Source organism: Pelophylax lessonae, assembly GCF_965119305.1.
Source record: "Pelophylax lessonae genome assembly, chromosome: 10".
Lineage (NCBI taxonomy): Eukaryota > Metazoa > Chordata > Amphibia > Anura > Ranidae > Pelophylax > Pelophylax lessonae.
Window position 1 is genome coordinate 127,906,186 of NC_138777.1, and position 13,374 is coordinate 127,919,559.

At 44.9% G+C, this 13,374-nt stretch overlaps 1 protein-coding gene across 2 annotated transcripts in view; it reads left to right on the plus strand.

Moving 5' to 3' along the window:
- Nucleotides 1-13,374, plus strand: part of LTBP3 (latent transforming growth factor beta binding protein 3) — a 1,036,617-nt gene that overhangs the window by 485,124 nt on the left and 538,119 nt on the right. The gene's annotated exons all lie outside the window — the stretch shown is intronic.

Here is a 13,374-nt window from a genome sequence, read left to right on the forward strand (position 1 = left end):
TCTCTATACTGAAGAGACTGTAATAGACCTATACCGACATTGCAGCCCTTTAAATTACTTTTGTGGACATTAACAGAGCGATTTGTGTCACTGCAGATGATGATCTCTAACTTCCCCTAAAGCACAGACTGTCCCTATACTGAAGAGAGACTGGACCTATACCGAAATACCAGCCCTGAAAAGGACTTTTGTGGATCTTCACAGAGCTACTTGTGTCTAGCATACTCTCCCTCATGAGCACAGCAGACCTCTCCCTACACTGGCAGAAAGCGAAATGTGAAATAGCCGACAGCTCAGGTCTATTTATAGGATAGGGGGCATGTCCATGTGCTGAAATGTTTCAATTGGCTGTCCCGTTCCACCTGACAGCTGTGTCATGGGTCAAAGTTCTCCCTAATGTAAACTAATATGGCCGCCGCGAATGACGCCATGTGTTCACAAATATGGCAGGAAGCGAACAAGCAAAATTCGCCGTGAACCGACCGCCGGGCGAACCGCAAGGCCATCTCTAGTGGAGAGCTTTTAACTTGGTTCAAGATAATTTGCCTAGCTACTGCTGCATCATCAGATGTGGCCTTTCTGAATGAGGTACACAAAGGAAATGATAGTGTCTGGGCATGTTCAGCAACCCAGAGAGTTGTGGGAAGCAGATTTTAAGGGTCTGTGCCTGCATCTGAGTATGAGGATTTAAATGGGCACTCTGCTATACTCCACCCCATTTGAACTTGCTGTTCCTGAAAAGTTTGCAGACCGTTCAAATCATTCTGTGCATATTGTACAGTGGAGTCTCATAAGCTAGCTTTCTAGGAGTACCTCAATATTGCATCTCAATTCATTATAGGGGATGAGAAGGGACGAGTCTCTTGTCTTCAGGTGTATCAGCGCATGGTGTTTCAGAAGGCCCCACAGAAGGAGCATGGACCTGAGCTGGGTGACCATTGGGCTGTTTCACATTGTCAAGATCCATGGCATCTTCTGGAAGTTTTGAAAATAATGTTTTAAAAGCAGGAAAGCAGGCACCATTTAACATCTAGTGGCAGAGATGTTTGTGGCTTGTGAACTTGGACAGTTTCCTTGAAAACTTCCTTATGGGACCATCTGTAGGTCTTGATGATGAGGAGTTTGTGTTGTAGGTACCTCCCTTATCTTAAATTCCTTCTCTCTGGGCATCATACACTGGTACACCTAGAATGAACTGTTCTAGAACAGCTTAAAGGATTTTTCCCACATTATTTTCTGTACTCTTTAGCCAGGGCATACATGATTAATTTTGCTTTTGTTCAACCTGAGGGTTGAATGAAAAAAATTAACTAATTCTACCATCCACACATTCGATGTGGATGGGGAAATCACTCCCACTGAGCTATTGTATTCTGCCAGTTGGGAGCCCTTCAGAAAAAAACAGGTTGTGCACAAGTTGATTTAGATTGATTTGTGTACAACCAGCTAGCCCATACATAGGTAGAAATTTGGTCGGTCCATGCTTAACTGGCTGAATTTCAATCCAAGGTTGAAGGTCAAAGTCTGCTGCTTCCATATGTTCTTGCCCCACACTTGATAGGTCCTTAAACCTCTAGAGTCTCCAGCACTGTTTTGAATAGCACTGGGATATTAGCTATTTATCCCAGTGCCATTTTAAATGGGAAAGGGTTTGGAAGGTCCCTGCAGGGATAAGTGCTGGAACCGCCAACTGCCTGTGACAGTCTACAGTGCTGACCTGAAACAAGGAGCACTTTGTGAAAGCGAAAGTAAACATGGCATTTCCATGGTGTGTCTACATAAGGAGTGTAATGATACCACCAGTGACGTCACAGCACTCCTATTCTATAGGAAAGCTGAGGAAAAGCTGTCATAATTCAGCCCAGCCACCCCATACAGCAGCAGATTACCACTATACAAAATTAAGAAGCATGTGCACAAATGCTGGAAGCCTAGCTAATAAAATGGAAGATCTGGAGCTGCTGATACATGAGAGGGATTTCAAATGTGTGGGAATATTAGAAACTTGGTTTGACAGCTCACATGACTGGCTAACAACTGTTCAGGGGTATTCCTTAAATTGGACCAACAGGGAGGGTAGAAGAGGGGGAGGGGTGTGTCTGTATGTCAAAAATGATTTACTAGTGAATGTGAGAGACAACATTGCTAATGGGGCAAGGGAGGAGGTGGAATCCTTGTGGCTGGGACTCTAAAGGGGAGAAACAAATGGGAAATAATGGTGGATGTATGCTATAAGCCCCCTAACTTAGAGGAGGAGGAGTCAGATTTCTTATCACAGTAATGGCAGGAAGGCTGGGCAATGTTATTATAATGGGGGATTTCAATTATTCTGATAATGACTGGGCTGCAGGAACTGCTCACTCGTTTAACCCTCCTAGCGGAAACCCCGAGCGTGACTCGGGGTGGATTTTCTGTGCTAGGATCGGTATCCCCGAGTCACGCTCGGGGTGGATGGGCAGAGCGCGCAGCGGTCTCTTACCTTCTCCTGGGGAGGGAAATTCAAACATTGAAGGTTGCACAAAACACAAACACACACATAACATTTATATTATATTATATATATATATATATATACATATATATATATATATATATATATATATATATATATGTATGTATATATATATATATGTGTGTGTGTATATATATATATACACACACATATATATATATATGCATACACACATATACACGTATGTATATATGTATATACACATATATATATATATATACACAAATATATATATACACACATAGATATATATATATATATATATATATATATATATATATATATATATATATATATATACACCTATATATATATATATATAATATAACGCATGAATTATAATCGAATCAATAATATAATTTTATTATATAATATAATATATATATATATAATATTATATATTATATAATAAAATTATATTATTGATTAGATTATAATTCATGCGTTTGTGTTTCAAACTGCGTTCGCTGCTAGAAAATATCAAATGGGATAGAACCCTGGGAACAAAGAACACGGAGGAAAAATGGGAGTGCTTCAAGAGCATACTTAACAAAGGGGTGGGCCAGTGCATTCCACAGGGAAATAAATTTAAAAGAGCAAAACTAAACCCTGGGTGGCTAAACTCCAACATAAAAATGTATATTAGAGCTAAAGAAAAGGCCTTCAAGAAATACAAGACTGAGGGGTCATTGGCAGCATTTAAGCATTACAAAGAGTGTAAAAAGAAATGTAAAGACGAAATCAGGGCGGCTAAAATAGAACACGAGAGACATATAGCGGAGGAGAGTAAAAAGAACCCCAAGAAGTTCTTTAAGTATATAAACAGTAAGAAAGCGAGGTCAGAACACATTGGCCCCATAAAAGATGATAAAGGAAAAATGGCCACAGAGGACAGAGAAAAGGCGGAAGTGTTAAATAATTTCTTTTCTTCAGTCTTCACAAAGGAATCGGGGGGCTACACGAACCTTGCTTGTAAGGCCGAACTAAATAATACACCTCAGGAAGTACCGCCATGGCTAACAGAGGATAGACTTAGAGCTAAACTAGAGAAACTTAACATAAATAAATCCCCGGGACCGGATGGCTTACACCCGAGGGTTCTTAATGAGCTCTGCCAGGTGATTGCCAGACCATTATTCTTGATCTTTAAGGATAGTTTACAGACGGGTATGGTGCCAGCTGATTGGAAAAAAGCCAACGTGGTACCAATATTTAAAAAGGGGCCGAGATATATCCCGGGCAACTATAGGCCGGTCAGCCTAACATCAGTAGTCTGCAAAATTTTGGAGGGGATGATAAGGGACCACATACAAGACTTTAGTAATGAAAACGGTATTATAAGTAGTAATCAGCATGGATTCATGAAAAATCGTTCGTGCCAAACCAATCTATTAACCTTCTACGATGAAGTGAGCTGTCACCTAGATAAAGGTAAGCCTGTGGATGTGGTGTATCTGGACTTTGCAAAGGCCTTTGACACCGTTCCCCACAAACGCTTACTGTACAAACTAAGGAAGGTAGGTATGGACCATAAGGTGAGTACCCAGATAGAGAACTGGCTCCAGGATAGAGTCCAGAGGGTGATGATTAATGGGGAGTACTCGGATTGGGCGGGTGTGGAAAGTGGGGTCCCCCAGGGTTCTGTCCTGGGACCAATCCTGTTTAATTTATTCATAAATGATCTAGAGGAGGGGATATCTAGTACAATCTCAGTATTTGCAGATGATACTAAATTAGGCTTGCCAATATCTTCTATGCAGGATGTGGAAACCTTGCAAGAGGACCTGAACAAAATAACGGGGTGGGCAACTACATGGCAGATGAGATTTAATGTTGAAAAATGTAAAGTAATGCACTTGGGGGCCAGAAAACAGAAAGCAAGCTACTCACTAGGGGGGGAACCTCTGGGTGAGTCTAGGATGGAAAAGGACTTGGGGGTACTGGTAGACAACAGGCTTGGCAGTGGCATGCAATGCCAAGCCGCTGCAAGCAAAGCCAACAGAATACTGGGATGTATAAAAAAGGGGATTCACTCCAGAAATAAAGAGATTATTCTCCCACTCTACAAGACTCTGGTCCGGCCACATCTGGAGTATGCTGTCCAGTTCTGGGCACCGGTCCTCAGGAAGGATGTGCTGGAACTGGAGAAAGTCCAGAGAAGGGCAACAAAAATAATTAGGGGAATGGAGGACATCAGCTATGAGGAAAGACTACAAGCACTGAACCTATTCTCTCTGGAGAAGAGAAGATTGAGGGGGGATATGATATCAATGTACAAATACTGTACTGGCGACCCGAGCATAAGGAACAAACTATTCAGAGAGAGGAGATACAATAAGACACGTGGCCACTCACTAAAACTTGAGGAAACGCGGTTTAACCTTAAAGTGCGTAAGGGGTTGTTCACTGTAAGAGCGGTAAGGATGTGGAATTCGCTTCCACAAGCAGTCGTATCAGCAGGGAGCATTGATAGTTTCAAAAAACTATTAGATGGACACCTTAAAGACCACAACATACAGGGGTATACAATGTACGGTTAATAGCAAACACACACACACATCATAGGTTGAACTGGATGGACTGATGTCTTTTTTCAACCTCACTAACTATGTAACTATGTAACTATGTAAATTTATCACATCTGGGATGTCTACTAGAGTCTTGTTTTGGTCAGGTTTAAGTCAGTAATTACTAAGAACTGTAGGCCTATAATACATAACGCCAAATTTCCATGAAAAAAATTGTACCGCTTTTGGTACAGAATTCCTGACAGAATCATACCGCCAGGGAGGTTAAGGCACGTCATTTAAGGCAAGTGTCTTGCAGGACAACTTCATGTGTCAGTTGGTGGATGCCCCTACTAGAGATAATGCATTGCAAATCTACAAATAAGGCAGGCCTGATCACAGATGTGGAAATACGGGACAACTTAGGAAATTGCACTTGCACTTGTAGCAGATGTTCGCCTTCAGGATGGCTTTGCAGTCCTCTGGGGACTTCTGAAGGCTCTGCACTTTAGAAGATGATGTGGCTTCCTGTGTAAAGGACACTGCCTACCAAGATCTTTGACCTTTGTCTCTGAGTTAGAAGAACTAGCAGACCTGTGAAAGGAATCTGGAGGAGTCACATTAATTTTCTGTACTTTTATTGGAGGTTTGCAAGGGTTCAGCCCTGTAGGAGCAGCACATAACAATATTAATTCAAATCTAGGATAATTTCTTGTTCTGGCTTGCTGGCTTACAACGTTCACAAAAACAGAGAATGGAACATTATACTGTCTTATATATTTGGAGCCATGTGTGATCCACTGCTCTTGTAAGTTATAGGGTAGCTTTTGTGGGTTGACACCTCTGGCTGTATCAAGGAAGGCAAGTCCTTGTAAGTCCCCTTCAGCTTTGGCTACCTGAAGTTCCATTAGTAAGTCACTTAGTTCCCTGAGTTTCTGATAGGCCTTGTTAGGTATCTTAGGAAAGTTATCAAGTTACATAGTAAGTAAGGTTGAATAAAGACAATAGTCCATCCAGTTCTAACTGTGTACATGTACATGTGTCAGTGTCGACTATCATTTTCCATATCCCTGTATGTTGTGTTCTTTAAGATGCACATCCAAGAGTCTTTTAAAAACATCAATACTCCCTGCTGAGTCTTTTGAATAGTGCGTTTTTTATTGCTTCTGCTGAGCCATAACATTCGTCAAATCTATCCTGGATCATTTTAAGGCCAGCTTCTGGGTAGTTTATATTTATTGCCCTAATTTGCCTGGCATGTTCAGCTGACTCATTTCCAAGTCGTTTGTTAAGGAGGTCTATCTCTTCACTACATGACAGGTCTAAGCCTCTAAAAGTGTTTGGGAAAGAAGATCGTCAGACTCTGTAACATTCAGGGCGATAGTTATAAGAGGACAAGACAGGAAAAGTTTAACGAACTTGCATCGTGCAAAAAACTTGGCAAAGTCTGCCGTGGCTTGATTAGCTGGCTGTGTATTGCTATGGTGAAAAGGTGGTGTGTGATCATACCTTTTAATAGTTTATAGTTTTAACTCAGTTCTTGGTGTACTGCTCTGAAGTGAAGGCAGGACCTGGAGGATAATTTGTAGATTCTGGTACCTTGCATGTAAGATGTCTGATGTATGAGACTTTGCTTGGCGTTCTCTTGTTTGCAGATTTCAGACTTTTCGCTGACTTGTGGTGGTCCTATGTAGCATCCTCAGTTTGTCTCAATGCTGTAGACTTTGTTGATGCTTGGCCTGGAGTGTTGATAGATGTAGTCTGAAGTACGTTGTAGAGGATATTGAGGTTTAGCTTCTGGACAGAGCACACTGCTGCATATACTGTGTTCACTATTTTATTCACTTTTTTACTAGTTTACAGCTAGTTCTAAAGCCTTTTTTTTTGGCTATAACATCCACTACTACTTTCTCTACAGCAACTTTCTCTAGGTTTGCTTTTAATAGGGCTTTCTGCATTTCCAAGGACACTTCGTATTGTGCTTTCTCAACCTCTAAGTGTGCTTGTTGCTGAACTATTTTGTCCTCTAATCGTACTCTCTCATTATTTATCTGCATTTCTTGCTCAGGGAAGGCTGCTCTAGCTTTTGCAGCTGCAGCTTGTGGGCGAGTGATAGCGAGTGCATTACTTCCGGACGAGGTACTAGAGGACCCAAAGACTTGGGACCTTGTTTTAAGTGAAGATACCCAACTCTGCGACATGTTGCTTGCAGAGTTGTTTGACTACGTAGAGACTGTTGTGTTGCCTTTTGAAAGTGGCTGTGCTGACAGTGTAGTAGGCCTCTGTGTAGTCACTGTGTATTCCACTGGGTAGCTGCTGTATCATTGGCAGTCCCTGTTTTAGCAGCCACTGTTTCACTGGCAATCCCTGGTTTAGCAGCCAACATGCTAAACAGTCCAACATGTGCTCTGATAGCTGGTTCCTTCTTTCAGTCTCTAATATGGAGTTTGAGTTCCCAGGATGAATCCGTCCCTTTTACCTTAGACTGAGAAATGATGGGAACTTTTAAAGATGAACGTTTCTGGTTTCTGCAAAACTGTAAATTTACCACCGGCTCCATCTTGTGGTCAAATCTGATATTGCAGGCAGAACAATTAACATGCATTAAAAAGGGCTTTTATTTAAAAGATAAATCTATAATTCTACCACTTTACAAGACTCTGGTAAGGCCGCATCTTGAGTATGTCATTCAGTTATGGTCAACAGTAGTGATGAGCTGAACACCCCCCGGTTCGGTTCGCAGCAGAATACCGTGAATAGGGGAAAAGTTTGTTAGAACATGCAAAGTCTATTAAAAGTCTATGGGACACAAACATGAAAAGTCCTAATTTTAAAGGATTAAATGCAAGTTATTGCCCAAAAAAAGTGTATGCAAATTTTTTTTTTTTTAAATGATTGTTTTTACAGGAGCAGTGATTTTAATGATGCTTAAAGTGAAACAAAATAATTCCTTTAAATATTGTGCCTCGGGGGTCCCCTTAATGTGCCTGTAAAGTGGCGCATTTGTGTGATGTATGTAGCCTGCTGCAGTAGTACTGATATTTCTAAAGGAAAAAATGTAATTTAAACTTGCTCGTGGCTGTAATGTATTGTCTGCTCCTGACACTACAAATAAAAAACATGAAAAAAACGGCATGGGGTCTCCCCAAAAATCCATACTAGACCCATATCCGAGCGAGCAGCCTGGCTGGGCAGGATAAGGGGGGGGAGCGAGTGCCCCCCCCTCCTGAACCATACCAGGCCACTTCCCCTCAATATGGGGACAAGGGCCTCTTCCCGACAACCCTTGGCTGTGGTTGTGGGGGTCTGCGGGTGGGGGGCTTATCGGAATCCGGAAGCCCCATTTAACAAGGGGCCCCCATGAATGGATATCAGGTACATCGTACCCCTACCTAGTCACCAAAAAAGTGTACAAAAAAAAAATAAAGACAAAAGCCAGTTTTTGACAAGTCCTTTATTAAAAAATAAAAAAATAGTGTCCCCGGATGTAAATCCATCATCAATCATGTTGCCCGCCGCCGCACCCGAAAAAAAGAAAGAAAGAAAGAAGCTCCTTCCTCTTCAGACGCTTCCCGCGTAATGAGCTGTTTGAGTTTGACAGCTCTTTTATAGGAATCTGAGGTCACGAGCGCCCCATAATGCACTACTGCATTATGCAGTGAATAAATTACTGACGTCACATCAGAAGGGGCGGTGCCAACAAGTGCTGTCCCTGCCCCTTTCCTATAAAAGAGCTATCACAGCTCCAGCAGCTCATTCCGCCGGAGGCGTCTGAAGAGGCGGGAGCATTTTATTTTTCTATTTTTTGGGTGCGGCGGGCGACGTGATTGACGAAGGATTTACATCGGGGGACACTATTTTTTATTTTTTTTTAATAAAGGACTTGTCAAAAACTGGCTTTTGTCTTTATTTATTTTGTACACTTTTTTGGTGATTGAGTAGGGGTACAATATCCATTCACATATGGGGGGGGGGGGCGGGATCTGGGGGCCTCCTTGTTAAAGGGGGCTTCCAGATTCCGATAAGCTCCCCACCCGCAGACCCCCACAACCACAGCCCAGGGTTGTTGGGAAGAGGCCCTTGTCCCCATCAACATGGGGACAAGGTGTTTTGGAGGGCACCCCAAAGCACCCTCCCTATGTTGAGTGCAAGTGGCCTGGTATGGTTCAGGGGGGCTGCTCGCTCGCCCCCCCCTTTATCCTGTTCAATCAGGCTGCTTGCTCGGATAAGGGTCTGGTATGGATTTTGGTGGAGACCCCATGCCATTTTTACATTTTTGTTGCAGGGAATGCTCAAGATTTCATTTGCATCTTAGTGCAGACTTCTGGAAAATCAGTAAGCCAATCATACAAGCAGGAAATAACATATTGGGGGGGGGGGGCGTTCTGTACACCATCTGTGTACAGAGCACCTCCAGGTAGCCATATTGCATTGCATTTTGCATAAAATGACAAAACGCTGCAGACTGAAAATGAAAGGTAAATTTTAATAACATTCAATTACAATATGACTTGTGTCGCAATTGTATACGCTATATTAATTGTTTTTTATTTGTAATTATTTTTTCCCACGAAAGTGGAGTTACCCTTTAAAGTGTTTGTAAATCCTTACATATATCCAGTAAAGGGACAAGACTCAGATGAATTGCAGATGAAACAAATCCTACTACATAAGTTGTACCTGTTTATCTGCGGTCCTCTCTTGAGTACTGCCTCCTAAAAAACACAGATCAAAGGCTATTTCTCAGCAGTAGGAGGCAGGGAGCAGGGATCTGACCTCACACACTGCACAGCTCAGAGAGGGGATAGGGCTTTGTGTAACCTCAGAGCTGATTAGAGGGAAGGCACACACCCCCTCCACACGGCACACAAAAACAAATGCACAGCTGAGGATAACAATTACAGGCTGAAGGGCTGAAGGGCCCCTCTGTCTATTGGAGTCAAGAAAACCTTTCAGCAGTGACCCATACAGATAGTAGAGGAACTGGACAGCAGAAAGAAATTACACTCAATGTTTTGGATTAAGGCAAGTAAATCCAATACAAGGATTTGTTCATGTTTCATGTCAGAGGTTTACAACCACTGTAAGTTGAAGTTTATGGTCACCTCTGTACTGCAAGGGTGCAATTGAGTCAATTGCCATGAGCAACTAAGTGTTCCATGGATACAAAATGATGGGCAAGTGGCTACTCCAACTGTTTAACTCTGAAGGATTACTGTCTTTGAGCTTTTGTCCAATATAATATAACCACATAGATATTTGATCAAATATACCACATAAGAACTTTGACATGTCAAATACTGTTTAATCCCAGTTATATGCCATTGATGTTGGTGATTTAAGTGTGATACTCTAATCATGCCAGTACACTGGATACATGATAAGCAGGGAAAGGACCATGTGCTTCTAGGGCCCAAGAAAGTGACAGGGATGTCTTTCAATAGCAGCTGACAATTAGATTGTACAATATAAAGCCCCAGCAATAAAGCCTTGTACACACTGCTAGTTTTTTTTTTTTTTTATTTAACCCAGCAGGCTGAATAAAAAAACTGACAATTCAGGTCGGAGCCGCTGTACTAACCACCTGATGGTAGTACAGTGATCTCCCTTGCTGTTTTTTTTGTGTTCTGACAGGGGAATGCCCCTGCACCAGAACACTTCGGTCATCGCTCTCAGCCATCAGCTGAGAGTGCTAATCGGGAGTCGGTCGGCAGACCTTTTTTGGTCATGCCCCATCAACAGAAGTCAGACAAATGGGCAGCTTCTGTCATACTGGTAGAAGTACACACAGGCAGAATTTCGGCCAGTTTCTATTGAAATGGTTGATGCCGCCTGACATTGGGGCTTAAGACTCTAGTGAAGGCAAGGAAAACTCAGAAATCATTGGGTAATTGTCTCTCAATATATGCCAATTTCTTTTAAACCAGGTAAAGATTTTGTTAGAACTGGTGCTGTAGTTGGAGACAAAGGGTACACAATACTCCCCTCCCTTTGTACTAGCAGGCCCAAATCCCTGAGAATATTGAGTCCACACAGAGGTGGCTCTAGAATTTTTGAGGCCTTAGGCGAAAATCATATAGGAGGCCCCCCACGCACGATAAAAGAAATAAATAAGCAGGCGATATTAAAATGAACTGCATATTGTGGCAGCGGTGGTGATGGGGGGTGGGATGAGTGGCAGCGGTGGTGATGGGGGGGTGGGAAGAGTGGCAGCGGTGGTGATGTGGGGGTGGGACGAGTGGCAGCGGTGGTGATGTGGGGGTGGGACGAGTGGCAGCGGTGGTGATGGGGGGGTGGGATGAGTGGCGGCGGTGGTGATGTGGGGGTGGGACGAGTGGCAGCGGTGGTGATGTGGGGGTGGGACGAGTGGCAGCAGTGGTGATGAGGGGGTGGGATGAGTGGCAGCGGGGGTGATGGGGGGTGGGATGAGTGGCAGCGGTGGTGATGTGGGGGTGGGAAGAGTGGCAGCAGTGGTGATGTGGGGGTGGGAAGAGTGGTGGTGGTGATGTGGGGGTGGGACGAGTGGCAGCGGTGGTGATGTGGGGGTGGGATGAGTGGCAGCGTTGGTAATGTGGGGGTGGGACGAGTGGCAGCGGTGGTGATGGGGCGTGGGATGAGTGGCAGCGGTGGTGATGGGGCGTGGGATGAGTGGCAGCCGTGGTGATGTGGGGGTGGGACGAGTGGCAGCGGTGGTGATGTGGGGGTGGGACGAGTGGCAGCAGTGGTGATGGGGGGGTGGGATGAGTGGCAGCGGGGGTGATGGGGGGTGGGATGAGTGGCAGCGGGGGTGATGTGGGGGTGGGAATAGTGGCAGCAGTGGTGATGTGGGGGTGGGAAGAGTGGTGGTGGTGATGTGGGGGTGGGACGAGTGGCAGCGGTGGTGATGTGGGGGTGGGATGAGTGGCAGCGTTGGTAATGTGGGGGTGGGACGAGTGGCAGCGGTGGTGATGGGGCGTGGGATGAGTGGCAGCGGTGGTGATGTGGGGGTGGGATGAGTGGCAGCGGTGGTGATGTGGGGGTGGGAAGAGTGGCAGCGGTGGTGATGTGGGGGTGGGATGAGTGGCAGCGGTGGTGATGTGGGGGTGGGACGAGTGGCAGCGGTGGTGATGTGGGGGTGGGACGAGTGGCAGCGGTGGTGATGTGGGGGTGGGATGAGTGGCAGCGGTGGTGATATGGGGGTGGGATGAGTGGCAGCGGTGGTGATGTGGGGTGGGATCAGTGGCAGCGGTGGTGATATGGGGTGGGATGAGTGGCAGCGGTGGTGATGTGGGGGTGGGATGAGTGGCAGCGGTGGTGATGTAGGGGTGGGATGAGTGGCAGTGGTGGTGATGTGGGGGTGGGATAAGTGGCAGCGGTGGTGATGGGGGCTGGGATCAGTGGTAGCTGTAGTGGTGAGGGGGGATCAGTGGCAGCGGTAATGGGGGGTGCCATCTTACTAATCTCCCCCCATCAGGGATGAGATCTGTGAAGGTTGTGGGGGGATGGGATCAGCAAGAGGCAGTGGGGGTGGTCGGGAAGAATGGCACCAATTAACAATCAATTGCATCGGCAATTACTTACCTTGTCAGTCGATTTCCTCCTCAGCTTCAGACAATCGTTCAGCCTCAGCGCTTCTGCCTCTTCAGATTTCCTGGATGCCTTTTCTTCATGGGGTCTCCTAGCAGAGCCAGCCAGAGCTCCTCCCCCCTCACTCTGTTGGCAGTGAGCTGACTTTCTCCTTTCGTTTCCGCCTCCAGATTCTCTCTGCATCTTTGGGCGGAGGATAGGCGGGGCGATCCGCACTTCACAGTGACACTCTGCTAGCCTCCCCTCTGCAACGAGCGGACAACAGCGTCTGCCCCGCTCTATCACACAGATAGTAATTGTCCAAGCGGCGGAACGGATGGGCGGGCCGCGGGCGGGCCGCGGGCAGGCTCTCTCTTAGCGAGAACAACAGAGGTAGTGCCACGCCGGCCCTGACTATATGGTTTTAGGCTGCAATCGCGAGGCCCCTCGTAGCGCGAGGCCTTAGGTGGCCGCCTTAACCGTCTAATTAGAGAGCCGCCTCTGAGTCCACATACAGTATCTTGACTCTCCACATCCAGAGCACATTTGGGGTAACACCGCTCATGTATTTTGAATAATCTTTTACTATGTGTAGTGGGTTCAGACACATTCCTTGTCACACATTAAAATGTGCTCTGAGAATAGATTTATATACCCCCTGAGGATGAAAACTAGTAAAGTTGCAATAACTGATTAGTTTCTTTTAAATATAATATAAAAAATATATAATATTTCTTTCTTATTATTTTTTTTAATATTATTTATTTATTAAAAATGTACAATCTCTTAAAGCTCTGCTCCCTGTCATCC